Source organism: Hyla sarda, chromosome 1 (assembly GCF_029499605.1).
Source record: "Hyla sarda isolate aHylSar1 chromosome 1, aHylSar1.hap1, whole genome shotgun sequence".
Classification (NCBI taxonomy): Eukaryota; Metazoa; Chordata; class Amphibia; order Anura; family Hylidae; genus Hyla; species Hyla sarda.
The window spans coordinates 109,766,790-109,790,201 of record NC_079189.1 but is presented as its reverse complement, the minus strand read 5'-3'; the positions used below and the strand labels follow the sequence as shown (position 1 = coordinate 109,790,201).

The window sequence follows — 23,412 nt, the reverse complement described above, 5'->3', positions numbered from 1 at the left end:
AGATATACAACAACACAGGAGTATAAAAGATCACGAAAAATTTCATTAACAAAGTCTTGGAAGACGGCAGGGGCGTTGCACAGGCCAAAGGGCATGACCAGATACTCAAAGTGTCCATCTCTGGTGTTAAATGCCGTTTTCCATTCATCCCCCTCTCTGATGCGGATGAGATTATAAGCACCTCTTAAGTCCAGTTTAGTAAAGATGTGGGCACCTTGGAGGCGATCAAAGAGTTCAGAGATGAGGGGTAGGGGGTAGCGGTTCTTAACCGTGATTTTATTAAGACCGCGGTAGTCAATGCAAGGACGTAGGGAGCCATCTTTTTTGGACACAAAGAAAAATCCGGCTCCGGCAGGAGAGGAGGATTTACGGATAAAGCCCTTTTTTAAATTTTCCTGGACGTATTCAGACATGGCAAGAGTCTCTGGGGCGGACAGAGGATAAATTCTGCCCCGGGGTGGAGTAGTGCCCGGGAGGAGGTCGATAGGACAATCATAAGGCCTGTGAGGAGGTAGAGTCTCAGCTTGTTTTTTGCAAAAGACATCCGCAAAGTCCATATAGGCCTTAGGGAGACCGGTTACTGGAGGAACCATAGAGTCACGGCAAGGGTTACTGGGAACCGGTTTTAGACAGTCCTTGGAACAAGAGGGCCCCCAACTCTTGATCTCCCCAGTGGACCAATCCAGGGTTGGGGAATGAAGTTGAAGCCAGGGAAGTCCAAGGAGAATTTCAGAAGTGCAATTGGGGAGGACCAAAAGTTCAATCCTCTCGTGATGAGATCCGATGCACATTAGAAGGGGCTCCGTGCGGAAACGTATGGTACAGTCCAATCTTTCATTGTTTACACAATTGATGTAAAGGGGTCTGGCGAGACTGGTCACTGGGATGTTGAACCTGTTGACGAGAGAGGCCAAAATAAAATTTCCTGCAGATCCAGAGTCCAAGAAGGCCATAGTAGAGAAGGAGAAGGCAGAGGCAGACATCCGCACAGGCACAGTAAGACGTGGAGAAGCAGAGTAGACATCAAGGACTGTCTCACCTTTGTGCGGAGTCAGCGTACGTTTTTCCAGGCGGGGAGGACGGATAGGACAATCCCTCAGGAAGTGTTCGGTACTAGCACAGTACAGGCAGAGATTCTCCATGCGGCGTCGTGTCCTCTCTTGAGGTGTCAGGCGAGACCGGTCGACCTGCATAGCCTCCACGGCGGGAGGCACAGGAACGGATTGCAGGGGACCAGAGGAGAGAGGAGCCGAGGAGAAGAAACGCCTCGTGCGAACAGAGTCCATATCTTGGCGGAGCTCCTGACGCCTTTCGGAAAAACGCATGTCAATGCGAGTGGCTAGGTGAATGAGTTCATGTAGATTAGCAGGGATTTCTCGTGCGGCCAGAACATCTTTAATGTTGCTGGATAGGCCTTTTTTAAAGGTCGCGCAGAGGGCCTCATTATTCCAGGATAATTCTGAAGCAAGAGTACGGAATTGTACGGCATACTCGCCAACGGAAGAATTACCCTGGACCAGGTTCAACAGGGCAGTCTCAGCAGAAGAGGCTCGGGCAGGTTCCTCAAAGACACTTCGGATTTCCGAGAAGAAGGAGTGTACAGAGGCAGTGACGGGGTCATTGCGGTCCCAGAGCGGTGTGGCCCAAGACAGGGCTTTTCCAGACAGAAGGCTGACTACGAAAGCCACCTTAGACCTTTCAGTGGGAAACTGGTCCGACATCATCTCCAGGTGCAGGGAACATTGGGAAAGAAAGCCACGGCAAAACTTAGAGTCCCCATCAAATTTATCCGGCAAGGATAGGCGTAGACCAGAAGCGGCCACTCGCTGCGGAGGAGGTGCAGGAGCTGGCGGAGGAGATGATTGCTGAAGCTGTGGTAGTAACTGCTGTAGCATAACGGTCAGTTGAGACAGCTGTTGGCCTTGTTGCGCTATCTGTTGTGACTGCTGGGCGACCACCGTGGTGAGGTCAGCGACAACTGGCAGAGGAACTTCAGCGGGATCCATGGCCGGATCTACTGTCACGATGCCGGCTGGCAGGTAGTGGATCCTCTGTGCCAGAGAGGGATTGGCGTGGACCGTGCTAGTGGATCGGTTCTAAGTCACTACTGGTTTTCACCAGAGCCCGCCGCAAAGCGGGATGGACTTGCTGCGGCGGTAGTGACCAGGTCGTATCCACTAGCAACGGCTCAACCTCTCTGACTGCTGAAGATAGGCGCGGTACAAGGGAGTAGGCAGAAGCAAGGTCGGACGTAGCAGAAGGTCGGGGCAGGCAGCAAGGATCGTAGTCAGGGGCAACGGCAGGAGGTCTGGAACACAGGCTAGGAACACACAAGGAAACGCTTTCACTGGCACGATGGCAACAAGATCCGGCGAGGGAGTGCAGGGGAAGTGAGGTGATATAGGGAAGTGCACAGGTGATCAGGCTAATTGGAACCACTGCGCCAATCAGCGGCGCAGTGGCCCTTTAAATCGCAAAGACCCGGCGCGCGCGCGCCCTAAGGAGCGGGGCCGCGCGCGCCGGGACAGGACCGACGGAGAGCGAGTCAGGTACGGGAGCCGGGGTGCGCATCGCGAGCGGGCGCTACCCGCATCGCGAATCGCATCCCGGCTGGAGGCAGTATCGCAGCGCCCCGGGTCAGTGGATCTGACCGGAGCGCTGCAGTGAGGAGAGTGTAGCGAGCGCTCCGGGGAGGAGCGGGAACCCGGAGCGCTCGGCGTAACAATCACCTGTGGGGTATTAAGGTTCACTTTACCCCTTGTTATGTTCCCCGAGGGGTCTAGTTTCCAAAATGGTATGCCATGTGTTTTTTTTTTTTTTTTGTGTTTTTTTTGCTGTTCTGGCACCATAGGGGCTTCCTAAAGGTGACATGCCCCCCAAAAAACATTTGTCGCTCCTTCCCTTCTGAGCCCTCTACTGCGCCCGCCGAACACTTTACATAGACATATGAGGTATGTGCTTACTCGAGAGAAATTGGGTTTCAAAGAATAGTGAGTTTGAAAATTTTGTGAAAAATTTTAAAATTGCTGCTGAACTTTGAAGCCCTCTGGTGTCTTCCAAAAGTAAAAACTCATAAATTTTATGATGCAAACATAAAGTAGACATATTGTATTTGTGAATAAAAATAAAATGTATTTGGAATATCCATATTTCTTACAAGCAGAGAGCTTCAAAGTTAGAAAAATGCTAAATTTTCAATTTTTTCATCAAATTTGGGAATTTTTCACCAAGAAAGGATGCAATTTACCACAAAAAATTACCACTATGTTAAAGTAGAATATGTCACGAAAAAACATTCTCAGAATCAGAATGATATGTAAAAGCATTCCAGAGTTATTAATGTTTAAAGTGACAGTGGTCAGATGTTCAAAAAACGCTCTGGTCCTAAGGTGTAAAATGGCCTGGTCCTTAAGGGGTTAAAGTGACAGTGGTCAGATGTGCAAAAAATGCTCTGGTCTTTAAGGTGAAAATGGGCTTGGTCCTTAAGGGGTTAAGATCTCTCCACAGGTGTTCAATAAGATTTAGATCTGGACTTATTCCTGGCCACTTCAGAACTCTCCAGCGCTTTGTTGGCATCCATTTCTGCTGGAAGACCCAAGATCTTGGATGCAAACCCAGCTTTCTGACACTTGGCTGGACAGTGTGACCCAAAATTGGTAATCCTCAGATTTCATGATGCCTTGCACACATTCAAGGCACCCAGTGCCAGAGGCAGCAAAACAACACCAAAACATCTTTGAACCTCCACCATATTTCACTGTAGGTACTATGTTCTTTTCTTTGTAGGCCTCATTCTGTTTTTGGTAAACAGTAGAATGATGTGCTTTACCAAAAAGCTCTATCTTGGTCTCATCTGTCCACAAGATGTTTTCCCAGAAGGATTTTGGCATACTCAAATTCATTTTGGCAAAATGTAGTCTTGCTTTTTTATGTCTGTGTCAGCAGTGGGGTCCTCCTGGGTCTCCTGCCATAGTGTTTCATTTTATTTAAATGTAGACAGATAGTTCGCGCTGACACTGATGCTCCCTGAGCCTGCAGGACAGCTTGAATATCTTTGGAACTTGTTTGGGGCTGCTTATCCACCATCTGGACTACTCTGCGTTGACACCTTTCATAAATGTTTCTCTTCCGTCCACGCCCAGGGAGATTAACTACAGTGCCATGGGTTGCAAACTTCTTGATAATGTTGCGCACTGTGGACAAAGGCAAATCTAGATATCTGGAGATGGACTTGTAACCTTAAGATTGTTGATATTTTTCCACAATTTTGGTTCTCAAGTCTTCAGACAGTTCTCTTCTCCTTTCTGTTGTACATGCTTAGTGTGGCACACACAGACACACAATGCAAAGACTAAGTGAACTTCTCTCCTTTATATCTGCTTTCAGGTGCGATTTTTATATAGCTCACACCTGTTACTTGCCCCAGGTGAGTTTAAAGTAGCATCACATGCTTGAAACAATCCTATTCATCCACAATTTTGAAAGGATGCCAATAATTTTGTCCAGCCCCTTTTTGGAGTTTGCTGTGACATTATGCCCAATTTGCTTATTTTTCCTCCCTTTTTTGGTTTAGTTCCAATACACACAAAGGGGGAGATTTATCATTAGGTGTCTATTGTAGACACAGATCTACCCCTTTACACTGCTTGTCTAATTTACACTCTTGCTTAAGATTTACTAAAGTTGTGCACTTCTTTGATACATTTTGTGCAAATATAGAAACGGCCCCCCCCCCCCCGCCCCCCCCGCTCTTTCGTGCACTCCTTCTCTACTGCACACTTCACAGAGCTGCACTTTACAGAGCTGTGGCATTTTCCCGCTGTACACTCCTTATATAGCTAGAAGTGCCGAAGCAGCAGTGTGTGCCAAACAAAACTATCGTATCGACCACATTTTTGTGCCGCGGTTTACACTGTTCACGTCACGTCTCCCGATGGTGGGGAACAATGGAGCCGCATGTTCCGCTGGCTTTTACAGTTAATAAATGCAGATCGCAGCTGGTCTCTGGAGAATGACCCGGTGTGATCTGCCCCACAGCCCCTGGTCTACAACTCCTATCATGGGACCGAGTCTGTCCCATGATGGAAGTAGTTGTAGTACCGCAGCGCTGAGGGATGGCACTTGCACATCCCCCGGCTGTGGCACTTTTAGGACTACTATTCCCATCATGGACAGACTCCGTCCATGATGGGAGTAATAGTCCAGGGGCTGAGGTGCAGATCGCAGCAGGTCATTCTCCAGAGACCCGCTGCGATCCGCATTTATTCACTGTAAGCCGGCTCCTGTATACACCTCTCATAATTCATAATCACCGCCGCTGGGAGACAGGAGCTCTGATTGGTGAATAGCTTTTCACCAATCAGAGCTCCTGTCTCCCGGATGGGGATTATGAAATATGATACAGTATACAGGAGTCGGCGGGCAGCACAGTGTAGTCGCATGTTCCGCTGCCTTTTACAGTTAATAAATGCGGATCGCAGTGGGTCTCTGGAGAATGACCCGGTGTAATCTGCCCCTGGACTACAACTCCCATCATGGAACCAAGTCTGTCCCATGATGGGAGTAGTTGTAGTACCGCAGCGCTGAGGGATGGCACTGGCACATCCCCCGGCTGCCGCACTCTTAGGACTACTATTCCCATCATGGACAGGGGCTGAGGTGCAGATCGCAGCAGGTCATTCTCCAGAGACCCAATGCAATCCGCATTTATTAACTGTAAAAGCCGGCAGAACATGCGGCTACACTGTGCTGCCCGCCGGCTCCAGGCTCCTGTATACATCTCTCATAATTCATAATCGCCGCCACCAGGAGACCGGAGCTCTTATTGGTGAATAGCTTTTCACCAGCAGGCAGCGCAGTGTAGCCGCATGTGCCGCCGGCTTGTTAACTTAATAAATGTGAATGACCTGCTGCGATCTGCCCCTCAGCCCCTGGATTATAACTCCAATCATGGACGGAGTCTGCCCATGATTGGAGTAGTAGTCCTAAAAGTCCCGCAGCCGGGGGATGTGCAAGTGCCATCCCTCAGCGCTGCAGTATTACAACTACTCCCATCATGGGACAGATGCTGTCCATGATAGGAGTTATAGTCCAGGGGCTAAGGTGCAGATCGCAGCGGGTCATTCTCCAGAGACCCGCTGCGATCGGCATTTATTAACTTTAAAAGCCAGCGTAACATGCAGCTCCACTGTGCTACATGCAGATCCCCGCCACCGGGAGACAGGAGCTCTGATTGGTGAATGGCTTTTCACCAATCAGAGCTCCCGTCTCCCTGGCAGGGAATTATGAAATGTGATACAGTATACAGGAGCCGGCGGGCAGCGCAGTGTAGTCGCATGTTCCACTGGCTTTTACAGTTAATAATTGCGGATCGCAGCAGGTCTCTGGAGAATGACCTGGTGCGATCTGCAACCTCAGCCCCTGGACTACAACTCCCATCATGGGCAGAGTCTGTCCATCATGGGTGGGAGTAGTAGTCCTAACTGTCCCAAAATAGTTAATATAATTCTCAGGTGCTTTAGAACACTGTGGTACGTGTCCTCGGAGGTGGTGTATATTTGTGCATTTGTGCATTTTTTTGCGTTTAAAAAAAGAAACACGCAGTTAATAAATTTGATTCTACAGTAGAAATTGCTCTGTGGTAAACTTAACAGTAGACATGGCTATAAAGAATTCTATCAGATTTTGCGGGGGAAAATTACGCAAAAAACTCTTGCGCAAATTTTTGCGTTAAAAAATAGACGAAAAAAAAGCTCTATATACAATGATAAATTCCCCCCAAAGGGAATAAACATGTGTATAGCAAAACATGTGTTACTGCAATCCTTTTCTGTGAGAAATACTGGGTACTGTGGTGCCAACATTTACGGCCATAACTGTAGCTCTCTAAACTGTGGCCATCGACATATTGCAAAATTACAACTCCCAGCATGCCCAGACAGCAAACGGCTGTATGGACATGCTGGGAGTTGTAGTTTTGCAACAGCTGGATGTCAACAATATAGAGACCACTGCCCTAAGGGTATGGCCACAAATTGCGGAAATGCTAAATCATGTGGATTTTCCACTGTACATTTTAGTGCCGATATTGTAATAAACAAAAATGATCGGGGGTAGGGGGAGTGGAAGGGGGGGGGGGGGTCGACAGCTGCCAGAGTGAGCACAGAGATCGGGAAAAGCTGAGTACATGAGAGTGGAGGGGTTGCAGAGAACTGTGTCCAAGCAGCAAGGGAAAAGCCTCAGGAAAAGCTGGGTAAAAGGGAAAAGCTGGGTAAAAGCACAGAGATCAGGAAAAGCTGAGTACATGAGAGTGGAGGGGTTGTAGAGTACTGTATCCAGGCAGCAAGGGAAAAGCTGGGAAAAAGCACAGAGATTGGGAAAAGCTGAGTTCATGAGAGTGAACGGGTTGCAGAGAACTGTGTCTAGTCAGAAAGGGAAAACCTCGGGAAAAGCTGGTGAAAAGCACAGAGATCAGGAAAAGCTTAGTATATGATAGTAGAGGGGTTGTAGAGAACTGTTTGCAGGCAGCAAGTGAAAAGCCTCGGGAAAAGCTGGGGAAAAGGGAAAAGCTGAGTACATGAGAGTGGAGGGGTTGCAGAAAAGCTGAGTACATGAGAGTGGAGGGGTTGCATAGAACTGTGTCTAGGCAGCAAGGGAAAAGCCTCAGGAAAAGCTGGGGAAAAGGGAAAAGCTGAGTACATGAGAATGTAGGGGTTGTAGAGAACTGTGTCCAGGCAGCAAGGGAAAAGCCTCGGGAAAAGCTGTGGAAAAGGGAAAAGCTAGGGAAAAGCACAGAGATCAGGAAAAGCTGAGTATTTGAGAGTGGAGGGGTTGTAGAGAACTGTGTCCAGGCAGCAAGTGAAAAGCCTTGGGAAAAGCTGCGGGAAAGGGAAAAGCTGAGGACATGAGAGTGGAGGGGTTGCCGAGAACTGTGTCCAAGCAGCAAGGGAAAAGCCTCAGGAAAAGCTGGGGAAAAGGGAAAAGCTGAGTCATGAGAGTGGAGGGGTTGTAGAGAACTGTGTCCAGGCAGCAAGGGAAAAGCCCCGGGAAAAGTTGAGGAAAAGGGAAAAGCTGAGTACGTGAGAGTGGAGGGGCTGCAGAGAATTGTGTCCAGGCAGCAAAATAGTGAGCAGAGCTAGACTGCACACCCCACCAACCTAGTATGGGGCCGGTATATGTGCCATAGCCAATCACAGTGCCTGTGCTGACTCAGAATTTCTATCAGCTGTTCGGGACACAGTTCTCTTCAAGAAACAGAGTTCTTCATTACACCGGCAGGTTCATGCTGCGGCTCTTCCTGGACCGCGGTGCCTGTAAAGCATTGAAAGCATGCCTAGTGATAATCCCTGACGGCTCCTCTTCTGCGCGGCGTAAGGGACGTCACCGGCGCTACGGCCACTTTCACCCACTGCAGCTGCAGGTAATGATGTTCCTTACGCCGTACAGAAGAGGAGCCGGCAGGGATCGTCACTAGGCATGCTTTCAATGCTTTACAGGCACCGCGGTCCAGGAAGACCCGCAACCTGAACCTGAGCCTGCCGGAGCACGGCCGGGTGAGGTAAAATAAAAAATTTTTAAAAAGCCGGGGAGAAAGGGGAAGAAAAGCCGGGGAGAAAGGAGGTGAAACGCCAGAGAGAAAGGAGGTGAAAAGCTGGGGAGAAAGGGGAAGAAAAGCCGGGGAGAAAGGGGAAGAAAAGCCAGGGAGAAAGGGGGAGAAAAACCGAGAAGAAAGGGGGAGAAAAGCCGGGGAGAAAGGAGATGAAAAGCCGGGGAGAAAGGAGATGAAAAGCCGGGGAGAAAGGAGATGAAAAGCCGGGGAAAAAGGGGGAGAGGTATGATAGGTGTCATCCCACACCGTTGTGTAGTTTTTCAATCCCCTACTCTAATATCAAAGTTCCCGCCGGGTCCCGAGATTGGCTGCTCGGTCCCAGCCAATGACGGGACCCAGCGGGAAGTATGAAATTACAGTAGGGGATAGAAAAACTCTGCAGCGCTGTGGTATGTTAAAAGGAGCCCAGGCTGGCATCACTCTGCAGCCGTCCGTGCTACGTCATACTTTCTCCCCGCTACCCTCGCTTCTAATGATGGGGATACTGATTTACATCCCCCCCCCAGCTTGTCTCCCACCTAAGCCCGCACTGCACATCTACCGCCTGCTACAAGACTACAACTCCCAGCATGCCATCACTTTATGGGCATGCTGGGAGTTGCAGTTGTGGTGTCCCGGAACAGGACCTGGTCCTGTCCCTTTGTCCAGAGTCCCCACAGCCAGAGTCCCTCCATGACAATAGGGCTCTCCCTTAGGACTAACCCATAGTCGCCTCATATAAATAGTATTTAACGTACAAATAAATATATATTTAATGTGTTATATAGGAATACCTCTGTATAGGACCTTAGAGGTCACGTGCCTTTAATTAATTGTATTATGGTTCAAGGACCTTTGGGTCATGTAATACCCAGAGTTCACTGAGTTCATAACTGACAGGTTCTGCTGACCAATGAGCTTTGTCCCACCCCCCTAATATATAATGGGCTGCTGCCACTAAATTCGGTCTCTTGTTCCTGGCACTTAAAGAAAGCACATTTCAGCACAAATCATCAATTCAAGCTAGGCCCAAAGCCTAAAAATCCGCAGCCACTAAACGTGAGTTACTCAAGCTCAAACTCCTGAATCCTGTGTGACTACTAGAAACTCAAATCTCCTAAACATAGTAGCACAGTGGCTAGCAATCAAAGCTCATTGATCCGGAGTCCCAGCAAACCTGTGAGGAACCTGTATCCCGGTGCACTCGTAAAAGACTGTTGTGTTACATGCCGTTGCATAACATAGACAGTAAAGTTACTTCAAGTTTACTTCAGAAAATCTGCTGTGGACATTCCGTTATTTCTCCATGCCGTTTGTGGGACGGTTGGCGGTAGGACCATTACATTGAGGAAACCGCACCCTGGCGTCACAACAATTAAGGGTTAACAACAGCATACCCTACACTATCACCTGCACCACCTAGTCACCACAACTCTTTTGGCGTCTTACAAACAGGATAAGGGTGTGTGCCTACAGCTATTCAGCCACCATTATTGCAAGTGCCATAGTCCTCCCCCTATCAAGAAATGTGTTATATGGACTGTCCGAAATTTTCGCATGCTGCGATCATAATTGTGCACATAAGTGTACGGGACTTTGCTATTCATTTGACTGGTTTGCAGGAAAAAGTAAGGGGGGAGGCGAAGATTGTTTCGCTGCGAAAATGTGCAAAATCCGCAGCAAAGCCATGCTGCACTCCTCACGGCTGTGTGTACTGGAAAAGGTTAAGGATTTACCTGAAAAGCATGCCAATATGTCCCGCGCTGCTCCGTGACCCGCCCCTGGGTGTGGACATCAAGTACACGTGTCGATGCTGAGGTGGAACTTTAATCTTCTGCTGGTGTTCGCCGGGGGACCGGAAGTCAGAGCTGCACTGATGATGTCCTTCCGGCCAGCGGCCATTTTGTTGAAGCCTCACATAAAAGAAGCCCAGCAGCATGACCTCTTCAGTCTGGAGATGGAAGCAAGGAGTACTGACATGGAGGAGCACAGTGCTTCACGTGAGGAGGGCATCAAGATGGCGCCTGAACAGCGAAAAGTTGCCGCGGCCGCAGCGCAACTTTTTCAAGACCTTGCCGAACGCTTGCAGCGGTTGTCCATCGGGGCAGAGGAGGCCTGCAACCTACCACTGCTACCCGAGAACAACGTGTGGCCGGCTACCCCAAAAGAGGGATCACCTGGGACATCGGAGGCGGCATCACCATTGAAACTGTCCCCTCACCATCGGACATGGGGGTCCTAGGCCGAGATCCCAACAGAGGAATCAAGACGTGAGTACCCTGGCGGAAGCAGATTTCTCCTCTGCATCCAGCCCAGAGCCAGCGATCCCCCTGTCCCAAGTCACCCTGCCGAGTGCACGCCCTGGTGATGAGCCTGAGCTGATCGAATATATGCGGGACATGGTTCTTCCCCACCCAGGGAAGCCACATCCACCGGTCCCCATAGCTCAGAGAGAAATGGCCCACAGGGAGGCTGAAATTAACAACATTATGGAAAAATTGAGAGCTGAGCACAGGGAGTGTTATGGGCCAAAGTATCTCCCCTATGAAGTGAGGGAAGAGCAGCAACGTGAAACTAAAAGGTTGGAGGCCCTATATATAAGGAAGTAGGACTACCCCCGAGAGGGTGAAGCACCTCTAGAGCGCCGACGCGCCACTGTGATTACGTTCGATAAGACCAAGGGTTTTGGTACCCTCCTGGATTGCAAGCATGGGGGAACCATCCTAGTGAACAGGAGGGCTGTGCAAAGGGACTATCTACCCAAAAGATATCACTCCATGGAGCGAGGGAGATTGTCGAGTATACCCCTGTCCAGAGTCTGCGGGGTGAATGGGCTGCAGCAGTCACAAGGCCCAGGAACCCTATCCAACTTCCTTTCACCTATTTTCCGGCAGACAACTGGGAGGCAGACCCACATGGTATCTGGCCGATGAGGCTGCCTAGCAACGCCGAGGAAGAGGAGGGATTCAAAACTCCCATCATGCACCCCAAGTATCTGCCGAGGTCCTACTCTGATATCTCAGCATGTAAAAATGTGCCCAGGCCTACTCCCCCTGAGGAGGTTTGGCCTAGCCAGCGGGCACCAACCTCAGAAGTGCCTAGGCCTACTCCATGCCCGGAGGTTTGGCCTAACCAACAGGCACCAACAGAAGTGCCTAGGCCTACTCCATGCCCGGAGGTTTGGCCTAACCAAAAGGCACAAACAGAAGTTCCGCGGCCTACTCCACTTAAGGAGGTGAGGCCCGATCAACCGGCACCAACCGTGGTTCCAGTGGCCTCAGCAGCGGCCATTAATTTTGTAGTCAGTGTGAATCCGTCTGTGTCCCAATCAAGGACTCTTTGTTGTTATTCATCTACAGCCTGATCAAGGACATTTGCAAATACCGTATTTATCGGCGTATAACACGCACTTTTAAAACTTTAATTTAAGGCAAAAAGCCTGCCAGCGTGTTATATGCTGATAAGTCTTCTGGTCACTGATTTAAAGCGGCCGTAGCAGCTGCTGCTTATTAAGTATTAGCAGCACGGCCGCGGCCACTTTAAATAAGTAACCAGCAGTGTCTCCTCCCCGCTCTGTAAAACTGTCACTTGTTTTCTCCCGCACTATCCACAGGTACTGGTGGATAGTGCGGGAGACGCTGATTAAAATGAGCCCTACCTTGTCCGGATCTGCCCTACCTTTTAACCCCTTAAGGACCAGGCCATTTTACACCTTAAGGACCGGAGCGTTTTTTGCAATTCTGACCACTGTCACTTTAAACATTAATAACTCTGGAATGCTTTTAGTTATCATTCTGATTCCGAGATTGTTTTTTTGTAACATATTCTACTTTAACTTAGTGGTAAAATTTTATGGTAACTTGCATCCTTTCTTGGTGAAAAATCCCAAAATTTGATGAAAAAAATGAAAATTTTGCATTTTTCTAACTTTGAAGCTCTCTGCTTGTAAGGAAAATGGATATTCAAAATATTTTTATTTTTGGGTTCACATATACAATATGTCTACTTTATGTTTGCATCATAAAATTTATGAGTTTTTACTTTTGGAAGACACCAGAGGGCTTCAAAGTTCAGCAGCAATTTTGAAATTTTTCACAAAATTTTCAAAGTCACTATTTTTCATGGACCAGTTCAGTTTTCAAGTGGATTTGAAGGGTCTTCATATTAGAAATACCCCATAAAAGACCCCATTATAAAAACTGCACCCCTCAAAGTATTCAAAATGACATTCAGTAAGTGTATTAACCCTTTAGGTGTTTCACAGGAATAGCAGCAAAGTGAAGGAGAAAATTCAAAATCTTCATTTTTTACACTCGCATGTTCTTGTAGACCCAATTTTTGAATTTTTGCAAGGGGTAAAAAGGAGAAAATTTTTACTTGTATTTGAAACCCAATTTCTCTCGAGTAAGGAAATACCTCATATGTCTATGTTAATTTTTCAGCGGGCGCAGTAGAGGGCTCAGAAGGGAAGGAGCGACAAATGGTTTTTGGGGGGCATGCCGCATTTAGGAAGCCCCTATGGTGCCAGGACAGCAAAAAAAAAACACATGGCATACCATTTTGGAAACTAGACCCCTCAGGGAACGTAACAAGGGGTAAAGTGAACCTTAATACCCTACAGGTGATTCACGACTTTTGCATATGTAAAAAAAATATATATATTTTTTACCTAAAATGCTTGGTTTCCCAAAAATTTTACATTTTTAAAAAGGGTAATAGCAGAAAATACCCCCCAAATTTGAAGCCCAATGTCTCCCGATACAGAAAACACCTCGCATGGGGGTGAAAAGTGCTCTGCTGGCGCACTACATGTCTCAGAAGAGAAGGAGTTACATTTGGCTTTTTTGAAGGAAATTTTGCTCTGGGGGCATGCCGCATTTAGGAAGCCCCTATGGTGCCAGAACAGCAAAAAAAAAACACATGGCATACCATTTTGGAAACTAGACCCCTCGGGGAACGTAACAAGGGGTAATGTGAACCTTAATGCCCTAAAGGTGTTTCACGACTTTTGCATATGTAAAAAAAAAAATTTTTTTTACCTAAAATGCTTGTTTTCCCAAAATGTTTACATTTTTAAAAAGGGTAATAGCGGAAAATACCCCCCAAAATTTGAAGCCCAATTTCTCCCGATTCAGAAAACACCCCATATGGGGGTGAAGAGTGCTCTGCTGGCGCACTTACAGGTCTCAGAAGAGAAGGAGTTACATTTGGCTTTTTTGAAGGAAATTTTGCTCTGGGGGCATGCCGCATTTAGGAAGCCCCTATGGTGCCAGAACAGCAAAAAAAAAACACATGGCATACCATTTTGGAAACTAGACCCCTCAGGGAACGTAACAAGGGGTAATGTGAACCTTAATGCCCTACAGGTGTTTCACGACTTTTGCATATGTAAAAAAAATAATTTTTTTTTACCTAAAATGCTTGTTTTCCCAAAATGTTTACATTTTTAAAAAGGGTAATAGCGGAAAATACCCCCCAAAATTTGAAGCCCAATTTCTCCCGATTCAGAAAACACCCCATATGGGGGTGAAAAGTGCTCTGCTGGCGCACTACAGGTCTCAGAAGAGAAGGAGTTACATTTGGCTTTTTTGAAGGAAATTTTGCTCTGGGGGCATGCCGCATTTAGGAAGCCCCTATGGTGCCAGAACAGCAAAAAAAAAACACATGGCATACCATTTTGGAAACTAGACCCCTCGGGGAACGTAACAAGGGGTAATGTGAACCTTAATGCCCTACAGGTGTTTCACGACTTTTGCATATGTAAAAAAAAAAAATTTTTTTTTACCTAAAATGCTTGTTTTCCCAAAATGTTTACATTTTTAAAAAGGGTAATAGCGGAAAATACCCCCCAAAATTTGAAGCCCAATTTCTCCCGATTCAGAAAACACCCCATATGGGGGTGAAAAGTGCTCTGCTGGCGCACTACAGGTCTCAGAAGAGAAGGAGTCACATTTGGCTTTTTGAAAGCAAATTTTGCTCTGGGGGCATGCCGCATTTAGGAAGCCCCTATGGTGCCAGGACAGCAAAAAAAAAAACACATGGCATACCATTTTGGAAACTAGACCCCTCGGGGAACGTAACAAGGGGTAGTCTGAACCTTAATACCCTACAGGTGTTTCACGACTTTTGCATATGTAAAAAAATATATATTTTTTTTACCTAAAATGCTTGTTTTCCCAAAAATTTTTAATTTTTAAAAAGGGTAATAGCAGAAAATACCCCCCAAAATTTGTTAGGCAATTTCTCCCGAGTACGGCGATACCCCATATGTGACCCTAAACTGTTGCCTTGAAATACGACAGGGCTCCAAAGTGAGAGCGCCATGCGCATTTGAGGCCTAAATTAGGGACTTGCATAGGGGTGGACATAGGGATGTTCTACGCCAGTGATTCCCAAACAGGGTGCCTCCAGCTGTTGTAAAACTCCCAGCATGCCTAGACAGTCAACGGCTATCTGGCAATACTGGGAGTAGTTGTTTTGCAACAGCTGGAGGCTCCGTTTTGGAAACAGTGGAGTACCAGATGTTTTTCATTTTTATTGGGGAGGGGGGCTGTGTAGGGGTATGTGTATATGTAGTGTTTTTTTTACTTTTTATTTTATTTTGTGTTAGTGTAGTGTAGTGTTTTTAGGGTACAGTCACACGGGCGGGGGTTCACAGTAGTTTCTCGCTGGCAGTTTGAGCTGCGGCAGAAAATTTGACGCAGCTCAAACTTGCAGCCGGATACTTACTGTAATCCTCCGCCCATGTGAGTGTACCCTGTACGTTCACATTGGGGGGGGGGGGGGCCACCAAGTGGTTGCAAAACTACAACTCCCAGCATGTACGGTCTATCAGTGCATGCTGGGAGTTGTAGTTTTGCAACCGCTGGAGGCTCCGTTTTGGAAACAGTGGCGTACCAGACGTTTTTCATTTTTATTGGGGAGGGGGGCTGTGTAGGGGTATGTGTATATGTAGTGTTTTTTACTTTTTATTTTATTGTGTGTTAGTGTAGTGTAGTGTTTTTAGGGTACAGTCACATGGGCGGGGGTTCACAGTAGTTTCTCGCTGGCAGTTTGAGCTGCGGCAGAAATTTTGCCGCACCTCAAACTTGCAGCCGGATACTTACTGTAATCCTCCGCCCATGTCAGTGTACCCTGTACATTCACATCGGGGGGGGGGGGGGAACATCCAGCTGTTGCATAACTACAACTCCCAGCATGTACGGTCTATCAGTGCATGCTGGGAGTTGTAGTTTTGCAACAGCTGGAGGCACACTGGTTGTGAAACACCGAGTTTGGTAACAAACTCAGTGTTTTGCAACCAGTGTGCCTTCAGCTGTTGCAAAAGCTACAACCCCCAGCATGTACGGACAGCGGAAGGGCATGCTGGGTCTTGTAGTTATGCAACAGCTGGAGGCATACTACTTTGGCTGGGGATGCTGGGGATTGTAGTTATGCAACAGCTGGAGACACACTGGTTTGCTACTTAACTCAGTGTGCCTTCAGCTGTTGCAAAACTACAACTCTCAGCAGTCACCGACAGCCAACGGGCATGCTGGGAGTTGTAGTTATGCAACCACCAGATGCACCACTACAACTCCCAGCATGCACTTTAGCTGATTGTGCAAGCTGGGAGTTGTAGTTACACAACAGCTGAAGGTACACTTTTCCATAGAAAGAATGTGCCTCCAGCTGTTGCAAAACTTCAAGTCCCAGCATGCCCATAAGGGAATGCTGGGAGTTGTGGTGGTCTGCCTCCTGCTGTTGCATAACTACAGCTCCCAGCATGCCCTTTTTTGTCACTCACCTCCAACGATCCTCGCCGCACAGGTCAGTCCCTCGTCGTCGCCGCCGCCACCGCCGCTCCTGGGGCCCCGATCCCAACCGGCCGACGAATCAGGGCGATCGTGAGGTGACACCAGTGTCTCTGACGGCCCCGATCAGCCAATAATTCCGGGTCACCGGGTCACTGGAGACCCGATTGACCCGGAATCCGCCGCAGATCGCTGGACTGAATTGTCCAGCGTTCTGCGGCCATCGCCGACATGGGGGGTCATCATGACCCCCCTGGGCGATATTCCCCGATGCCTGCTGAACGATTTCAGCAGGCATCGGGCACCGGCTCCGCTCCAGATGGTTGCGGGGGGCCGGTAAAACACATGACGTTCTCATACGTCATGTGTCCTTAAAGGGGTAGTCCAGTGGTGAAAAACTTATCCCCTATCCTAAGGATAGGGGATAAGTTTGAGATCGCGGGGGGTCCGACCGCTGGGGCCCCCTGCGATCTCTCTGTACGGGGCCCCGGCTCTCCGCCGAGATAGCGGGTGTCGACCCCCGCACGAGGCGGCAGCCGACACGCCCCCTCAATACATCTCTATGGCAGAGCCGGAGATCGCCGAAGGCAGCGCTTCGGCTCTGCCATAGAGTTGTATTGAGGGGGCGTGTCGGCCGCCGCCTCGTGCGGAGGTCGACACGCCCCCTTCCAGCGGGCTGTCGGGGCTCCGTACAGGAGATCGCGGGGGGCCCCAGGGGTCGGACCCCCCGCGATCTGCAACTTATCCCCTATCCTTAGGATAGGGGATAAGTTGCTCACCACTGAATCACCACTGGACTACTCCTTTAAGGACTCGGAAATGGAGACGTATGAGAACGTCATGTGTCCTTAAGGGGTTAATCAGCGTCTCCCGCACTATCCACCAGTACCTGTGGATAGTGCGGGAGAAAACAAGTGACAGTTTTACTTTTCATTTTTCTTACCTCCCCCTCCCTCATCATTCCCCCTTTTCCCTGCTTTTTATAGTTTTTTTTATTTTCCTTACCTGGCTGCGCTTCGGCAGGTCAGGTCAGGCGGGGGGTCTTGCGGGCTGCGGTCAGTGAAGCAGATGAGTGACGTCCTCTGCCGGCTTCTCTGTGCGGCATCAGTGACGTCACTTTTCATTTCCTGTAGTCCCCACTGAAAAGTGACATCCCTGATGCTGCGCAGAGGAGCCGGGAGAGGACGTCACTCATCTGCTTCACTGACCGCAGCCCGCAAGACAGCCGAAATGCAACCAGGTAAGGAAAGTGGAAGAATAGCATACAGTGGTCTTCAACCTGCGGACCTCTAGATGTTGCAAAACTACAACTCCCAGCAATGCTGGGAGTTGTAGTTTTGCAACATCTGGAGGTCCGCAGGTTGAAGACCAATGGCATAGGAGGAACATGATGGGGGGATGATGAGACAGGGTGGAATGATGGGGGGATGATAAGACAGGTTGGGGGGATGATGAGACAGGGTGGGGGAATGATGAGGGGGGAATGATGGGGGACATGATGAGACAGGGTGGGGGAGATGATGAGACAGGGGGAAATGATGAGGGGGAATGATGGGGGGCATGATGAGACAGGGTGGGGGATGATGAGGGGGGAATGATGGGGGACATGATGAGACAGGGTGGGGGATGATGAGACAGGGAGAAATTATGAGGGGGGAATGATGGGGGGCATGATGAGACAGGGTGGGGGATGATGAGACAGGGGGAAATTATGGTGGGGGGAGGCACTAAAGGCTTAATGTCTGTATGGCTAGTGGTGGTCTATGACAGGGGGAAATGAAGAGACATGGTGGGATGATGAGACATGGGGGGTGGCGATGAGAGGGGTAAATGTGGCACAGGGACTGATAAAAGGGAAGGAATGATGTGGCACTGGAGGGGACAGGACCAAACTGAGGTGCAGAAGAAAACGAAGTTGGGGGGATGATGTGGCATTTAGTCCAAGTCATTTATTTTACATTTTATTTCTTTTACTTAAATTTCCCTGTTTAAATGGGGGTGCGTGTTATACGCCAGTGCGTGTTATACGCCGATAAATACAGTATGCCCAGGACTGTGTCTGGCCTTATGGTCATTTCGTCCCTCTGTCTTTGGGGACCTATGTCGAGGACGACTTATTTTAAGTAAGGGGGTTTGTGGTGTCCCGGAACAGGACCTGGTCCTGTCCCTTTGTACAGAGAGTCCCCACAGCAAGAGTCCCTCCATGACAATAGGGCTCTCAATTAGGGCTAACTCCTAGTCGCCTCATATAAATAGTATTTAATGTACAAATAAATATATATTTAATGTGTTATATAGGAATACCTCTGTATAGGACCTTAGAGGTCACGTGCCTTTAATTAATTGTATTATGGTTCAAGGACCTTTGGGTCGTGTGATACCCAGAGTTCACTGGGTTCATAACTGACAGGTTCTGCTGACCAATGAGCTTTGTCCCACCCCCTTAATATATAAGGGGCTGCTGCCACTAAATTCAGTCTCTTGTTCCTGGCACTTAAAGAAAGCACATCTCAGCATAAATCATCAATTCAAGCTAGGCCCAAAGCCTAGGAATCTGCAGCCACTAAACGTGAGTTATTCAAGCTCAAACTACTGAATCCTGTGTGACTACTAGAAACTCAAATCTCCTAAACATAGTAGCACAGTGGCTAGCAATCAAAGCTCATTGATCCGGAGTCCCAGCAAACCTGTGAGGAACCTGTATCCCGGTTCACTCGTAAAAGACTGTTGTGTTACATGCCGTTGCATAAAATATACAGTAAAGTTATCAGAAAATCTGCTGTGGACATTCCGTTATTTCTCCCTGCCGTTTGTGGGACGGTTGGCGGTAGGACCATTACATTGAGGAAACTGCACCCTGGCGTCCCGACAATTAAGGGTTAACACCAACATACACTACACTATCACCTGCACCACCCAGTCACCACACAGCCTTGCAATAGGTAGCAGACAGATGGAAGATATGCAGCATGGGTGGGTGGGAGAGAAGGGGGGGATGTAAAGCAGTGTCCCCGTCTTAGTAAGGGAAGCGTGGAGAAAATATGACGTTGCCCAGACGGCTGCAGAGTGATGCCATCCCGGGCTCCTTTATAGGGCTGTGATCACGGCTGCCAGCGGGAAATATAAAATCTGCTCTCCAACACCGTTTTGTAAGCCAGCTCCTGGCTGGTTTACATTTATGGCGCTTTGGTGGTGGTTGCGACTTTTTGTGCGACTTTCACACTTGATAAATCTCCGACCACTGCAAAGTGAAAAATTTAATTCACTTCATAATCTCTTTGCTATTGCTACCCATTTAATTAGGGCACATTTGAAGGATAAAAAATGAGGGAAGCAGACGTTCCTGCAAGCAAAATCAGAATTGCAATGCAATTATTAAAGGTGACAAAGTGTCCCATCCCATGAAGGGGACCAAAATCCCCATTAGGGGCTGGCTGGCATTCTTGTAACAGTACCCAAGTTGTCTATTTGTTGAAATGCCCCTGCGGGAAAGGGTACATAGGGCAAACTAAGAGATGTATTAAACAGAGAATTAATGAACCGATGAGTGCCATCGGTACATATAAAAAGGGACCCGTGGAAGGGGTACAGAAACAGAAAGAGAAATATGAAACAAGTGTGGCTAGACATTTTTTTCAAAAGAGGGCATAATGTGAATGAATTAAGATGGCAAGTATTGGAGAATATAGAGGGAGAAAATAAAGAACAAATTAAAATGAAATGACTAAGAAGCGAGGTACGCTGGATTCAGAAATTGTGCACGTTACAGCCCCATGGGATGAATGAGATCTGTAACTTTAATGTATTCCTTTGATAACAGTGGCTGCTGCTATCGTGATCCATATACACTGTACTTATTTTTTATATTTGTAAAACTTTTTGTATTCTTGTATGTTTTTAGAATTGAAATCTCACGAGAGGTTTATACTATGTATGTTGGTGATGGGAATGTGCACCATGCTTGACAAAGGAGGCGTAGCCTTTGAAATGTAGCAGATGTTCTCACCTGTCCTACAGTGAATGGAGATGGCCAAGGAAGTATGGCAGTGCAGCGTCACATGGAAATTTAAAAAGCCGGCCATTTCTCCTGACAACATCTTGCGGACTTTGCACAATTCACACTGGGTGATTGTATACTGTTTTCTCTTCTTTTTTTTTATTACTGAAGAATACATATATAAAGAAAGAAGAATTGCTGCAGTAAATTAGTGTGTGTGAGTCTTTTTTCTATTGTGACTACGCTGGGTATAGAGCACCCGGTCACCACACTATTTCACCCAGATATCACTTTTTCCTTCTTTTTCTAAAAAAAAGACAGTTGCCCATAGCAACCAATCAAATCCCTTCTTTTATTTTTCAGAGGCCTTTTCAAACATAAAAGAAGCGATCTGATTGGTTGCTATGGCCAACTGGTCAACTTTTCCTATGCACAAGTTTTGATGAATCTCCCCATCAAAACTTGTGCAGAAAATCCAGTGTATGCTCCCTGTACCCTATTAAATTAAATTGGGTGGTGAAGTATACGTGTGTAAGATATATTACAGTGTGTAGTATTTGGTAGTTAAGTATGTTATTGTGTATGGGGAAATACAGTGTACAGTAGTATGTGGTATAATATACTGTGAAGAAATGTGGTATAGTGTAGTATGTGAAGGGAGTTACAGTATTCAGTAGTATAGTATATAGGTGTGTTGTATAGTGTACTGTAGTTTGTGGCACAGTATATGAGATGCTGTATAGTGTGAAGTGATCTGTGGCGTAGAATGAGGTGTTGTATAGTGTGTGGTATGGTTTAGGCTGCTTTCACACTATGAGCATTCATCCGTTATTAAACGTCCGTTTTCTGCGTAACAACGGACGTTTAATAACGGATGAAATAACGGGTACTAACGGATGAATAAATATTCATCCGTTAAAAGACCCTTTATCCCTCATGTATGGCCGAACACCTCTGCCTACAGACTCCCACAGCCGGGACTACTACTACTCCCATCATGGAACAGACTTGTTCAAGGGATTGATCGCACCGGGTTTGAATTCTGAGACCCGATGCGATCTGAAGTTATTAAGCAGGGGAGCGGGCGGCATGGTCCGCAACCCTGCGATGTATCAGTGTGTTTTAACTTTCATTTTTGAATCCCCCGCGGGGAGCCCTGATGGCCGGCACTGAGGAGCCATTCAGGGCTCTCAGAGGGAGATTTAAAAATGAACATTGTGACTAGCAAGGGGGGACATATCTTTATTAAAAGCGATGTGAGGGCAAGATATATAGTGCTGCGGGGGGGGGTAGACATATAGCCTATATATCTAGTCCCCCCAGCAGCGCATTAGATATGACCCCTGCCAGCGCATTAATAAATATATACCCCCGCCTGCACATTAAATATATACCCTCCCACAGCGCATGTATAATGTAGCCTCGCAAGCGCTTCTATATACCTATGCCACAGCAGCGCTATATGTGAAAGCATTCTAGCAGCAGCATTGGCCGCCCGATGCTGCTGATAGAAATACTTTTCATACATAGCGCTACAGGGGTATATGTATATAGAAGCACTGTGGGGGGCAGTTAACGCTATATGTCTGCCCCCCCCCCACTGCTTCTATATACATATACCCCTGTAGCGCTATTAATGAAAAGTATTTCTATTAGCAGCGCATAGTGCTGGCAGCCGTCTCCTGACACTATGCGCTCCTTATGGAAATACTCTTCATTCATAGCGCTACAGGGGTATATGTATATAGAAGTGCCGTGGGGGGCAGCTAACGCTATATGTCTATGCTTCTATATACATATACCCCTGTAGCGCTATGAATGAAAAGTATTTCTATAAGGAGCGCATAGTGCCAGGAGACGGCTGCCGTCACTATGCGCTGCTAATAGAAATACTTTTCATTAATAGCGCTACAGGGGTATATGTATATAGAAGCGCTGTGGGTGGCAGTTAACGCTATATGTCTATGCTTCTATATACATATACCCCTGTAACGCTATGAATGAAAAGTATTTCTATAAGGAGTGCATAGTGCCAGGAGACGGCTGCCAGCACTATGCGCTGCTAATAGAAATACTTTTCATTAATAGCGCTACAGGGGTATATGTATATAGAAGCATTGGGGGGGGGCACACATATAGCGTTATCTACCCCCCACAGCGCTTCTATGTACATATGTGGCTGCAGCGCTATGTATGAAAAGTATTTCTATCAGCAGCATCGGGTGGCCGATGCTGCTGCTAGAATGCTTTTCACATATAGCGCTGCTGTTGCATAGGTATATAGAAGCGTTTGCGAGGCTACATTATACATGCGCTGCGGGGGGTATATATTTAATGCGCCGGCAGGGGGTATATATTTAATGCGCCGCGGGGATATATATTTAATGCGCAGGCAGGGGTATATATTTAATGCGCTGCGGGGGGGGCTAGATATATAGACTATATGTCTGCCCCCCCCCCTGCAGTGCTATATTGTTACGCCGAGCGCTCCGGGTCCCCGCTCCTCCCCGGAGCGCTCGTTACACTCTCCTCACTGCAGCGCTCCGGTCAGATCCACTGACCCGGGGCGCTGCGATACCGCCTCCAGCCGGGATGCGATTCGCGATGCGGGTAGCGCCCGCTCGCGATGCGCACCCCGGCTCCCGTACCTGACTCGCTCTCCGTCGGTCCTGTCCCGACGCGCGCGGCCCCGCTCCTTAGGGCGCGCGCGCGCCGGGTCTTTGCGATTTAAAGGGCCACTGCGCCGCTGATTGGCGCAGTGGTTCCAATTAGTCTGATCACCTGTGCACTTCCCTATATCACCTCACTTCCCCTGCACTTCCTTGCCGGATCTTGTTGCCATCGTGCCAGTGAAAGGGTTTCCTTGTGTGTTCCTAGCCTGTGTTCCAGACCTCCTGCCGTTGCCCCTGACTACGATCCTTGCTGCCTGCCCCGACCTTCTGCTACGTCCGACCTTGCTTCTGTCTACTCCCTTGTACCGCGCCTATCTTCAGCAGCCAGAGAGGTGAGCCATTGCTAGTGGATACGACCTGGTC

General features: G+C 48.0%; 1 protein-coding gene across 3 annotated transcripts in view; it reads right to left on the bottom strand.

Annotated features, from left to right (window-relative positions):
• The window catches only part of IRF2 (interferon regulatory factor 2), a 195,274-nt gene that overhangs the window by 159,545 nt on the left and 12,317 nt on the right, over positions 1–23,412 (bottom strand). Inside the window, exon 2 of one of the 3 annotated variants that reach the window (XM_056560137.1) lies at positions 20,387–20,542. The exons of the other annotated variants lie outside the window; for them this stretch is intronic. The gene's annotated coding sequence lies outside the window, so the exon portion shown is untranslated. The remainder of the gene's footprint in view (positions 1–20,386; positions 20,543–23,412) is intronic. 3 annotated transcript variants of the gene reach the window in all.